The sequence below is a fragment of the Trichechus manatus genome, unplaced genomic scaffold (assembly GCF_000243295.1).
Source record: "Trichechus manatus latirostris isolate Lorelei unplaced genomic scaffold, TriManLat1.0 scaffold00138, whole genome shotgun sequence".
Classification (NCBI taxonomy): domain Eukaryota; kingdom Metazoa; phylum Chordata; class Mammalia; order Sirenia; family Trichechidae; genus Trichechus; species Trichechus manatus.
In genome coordinates, this window is record NW_004444074.1 from 3,541,528 (window position 1) to 3,544,615 (window position 3,088).

Here is a 3,088-nt window from a genome sequence, read left to right on the forward strand (position 1 = left end):
CAGCTTGGCCGCCCCCAGCGCCTGGGCCCCAGCGGCCTGAGGGTCCATGCCAGGCGGCCCGCTGCTCGGCGCCCTGGACGCTGCTCGGCCACGTGACGCTCCGGCTTGGCTACGAGCCCGAGGATACGCCGCGGAGAGCCAATCAGCCGGGGGCTGGCCTGGGCGGGGGGGGGACCGGGGTCACGAGGAAGCCAGGGGCGGGGCGGAGAGCGAAAAATCCCTCCCACCCGGACCCCGAATGGGCAGCAAACTGGGGTGCTGATTTTTGTAGCTCCCAGCAGTCCAGACCCTAGGACTGAAAAACTAACTGCATCTGCAGTGCTTCAGCTTCAAAAGCTCTAATTTCTCTATTAGTACTGAATTACCCAAGAGTCTACCTGGTAATGTAGAAAGCCCAGCTCTCAAAACTTTCAGTTCCATGGTAGCTCCAACCACAATTTCACTCTTCATGTCTTCACAGGTTTCTCTAGAATTCAGGAGGGCTCCTACGGAATTCAGGCTGGAAATGAAACGTAACTCACCCACCAGTGGATGAAACAACTCAGCAGCCCAAGTGACTCCACCCTGAATTAATTATTCTTTAAAATTAACTAGTTTGATCAAAACAACAAACTCCTGCTATGCACTGGACGTGTTTTAAGTTGACAGTCATAGCCCATAGCCCTAACGTATGCTGTGACGAGTCTGACCCCGGCTCTCTTTAAATGTTGAAAGCCTGGTACTCTACAACAGTTATCATTCCCATTTTGCCTCTGAGGACATAAGGCAATGCCCTCATGATAGGCAGGCCTGAGCTGCAGATAAGCCTAGTCCAGTACTCTAAAACTAGTCTCCCTACATTGTCTACACTCTAATAACAAGCCTGCTCAAGGTGATGATCACATGTTAACAATTAAGTATTAGAGAAGCTGGAAGCTGGGATTCCTTGCTCACCAAGCAACCATACGACAAGCTTTTGGGACCTTAAATTAGCCTATTCTTTACCTCCATCAAAAGGGTGTATTGTTTGTAAATAAAGCATTTGAAAAAGTTTAGCATAACAGTTGACACATATTATTCAGTGTTGGTTTCTTTTCTCTCTGTAGACTTTCCTGGGGGCGGGGGAGAATGTGACCAATTAATGTGCTCTACTCTGCTGGCCCAAGTCAGTCTCCCCAAGTCTGACTGGCTCTAGGTTAGCAATGTCCAACAGAACCTTCTTCAATGGTGGAAATAAACGTTCTATCATCTGCGCTATACAATATGGAAACCACCAGCCACGTGGTTATCAAGCACTGGAAATGTGGCCAGTGTGACTGAGAAGCTGGATTTTTTAATTTTAATAAATTTTAATTTAAATTGCCACACATGGCTAAGGGCTACTTACTATCTAACAGTGAAGCTCTACATGAACTAGCCAGATGCATTTCATCACCTGCAATAGTGAGAACCATAAATAGATGACGCACCTTCACAGTCTTGCCAAAACTAGCCAACCACAGCCCCCTTTACTCTATTCCCTTTCATGCCAACAAGTTATTTCTCTCCTAAAATAAAAACACTACATAGGATAACAGAATGTTAAGCTTCCCAGGACTTAAATGAGACGGGGAAAGAGGAAATTTTTCTTGATTTTAAAACAAACGACAAGCAAACAACTTATAGCACAAAAGCTCAAAATAAAAATGCCCAAATCAGACTCTAATATTCATAGGAATTTAATATATAATAAAGATAGCATCACAAATCAGTAGAGAGAAAAGTACTGGCCACAAATGGTGCCCAAAAAATCAGTTAACTGTTGGGGGTGGGGGGGGGGCAGGGAATAAGTTGTCCTAAAGAAAGGAAAGGGCTTTCAAAGTACTTTAAAAACAATAGAAATCACCAAAAATACCACTGGATGTCAAAAAACATCATTTAAAAAAAAGCTGGGGGTAAATTATTTGCAACAAACTGGAGACAAAAGATTAATATTCTTTAAATATATAAAGAATAATTTCTTATAAATGAATAAGAAAAAAGAACAGTTCAAAAAATGGTCAAAGAACATGAAAAGACAGAAGAAACATGAAAAAAATTAACTTCACTAATAGCAAAGAAGTTCACGTTAAAACGATACGTCATTTTTTACCTATTAAAATGGTAAAAATAAAAAACATAAACACCCAGTGCAAGTAAAGATGCTGACACTCTCATGCAATGCTTCAAAGAACCAAATTAACGATACGTATCAAAATTCTTTTAGTTATATTCTTTTAACCAGTAATTCCACTGCCAGGTATTAATCTCCTTAAGGAAATAACCAGGAATGTAAACAAAGATTTACAAGAATCTTTAACTACAGTGTTTATACAAAGGAAAAATTAGAACCACACGGGATTAGTAAAGTAATGGCTCATTTATACAACGGAGTGTAGTAATCCATTAAATATTTTTAAGGCTATGTAATGACGCGGAAAAATAATAAGTTGGACATGAATATAAAATTGCACTGAATGCTTGTCTCAGTGACATCATACGATTAAGTTAAAGGCAGGGCTTCCTTCTTTTGGAACCCCTGCTGAGAATTTCCATTTCTAACACGTTTCCTGAGGATGCTAATGATGCTGGTTAGGGACCAATTCTGAGAACCACTGGCAGAGCCAAACCAAAAAACCAAACCTGTTGCTGTGGAGACGATTCTGACTCATAGTGATCCTGTAGGACAAAGTAGAACTGCCCCCTTAGGGTTTCCAAGGAGCGGCTGGTGGATTCAAACTGCCGACCTTTGGTTAGCAGCCTGGCTCTTAACCACTGCACCACCAAGACCCCACTGGTAGAGCAGTGGTTCTCTAAATTTATTATACGATACATAAGAATTAACTGGGGATCTTGTTAACATGTAGATTCTGATTAAATATATCGGGTGAAACTGCAAGTTCTCGGCAGAGGTTCAAACCATAACAAACCGGTTCAAAGGCCTGGTTAAAGGATATAAAATTCTAACAACTCCCTGCCTCCCCTGTTCCCAGAATGTCCTCTTCTCCTCCAAGCCACCCTTACACACTAAACTTCTGAAGCACTTCTGTGCTGCTCTAATCTACTTCCCACACCTACCCATCTTTGTTCC

General features: G+C 42.0%; 1 protein-coding gene across 1 annotated transcript in view; it reads right to left on the bottom strand.

Annotated features, from left to right (window-relative positions):
- Nucleotides 1–2,702: 2,702 nt before the first annotated feature.
- UTP6 (UTP6 small subunit processome component) overlaps nt 2,703–3,088 on the bottom strand; it is a 30,154-nt gene continuing 29,768 nt past the window's right edge. The window contains exon 20 of the mRNA XM_023739645.1: nt 2,703–2,939. The gene's annotated coding sequence lies outside the window, so the exon portion shown is untranslated. The remainder of the gene's footprint in view (nt 2,940–3,088) is intronic.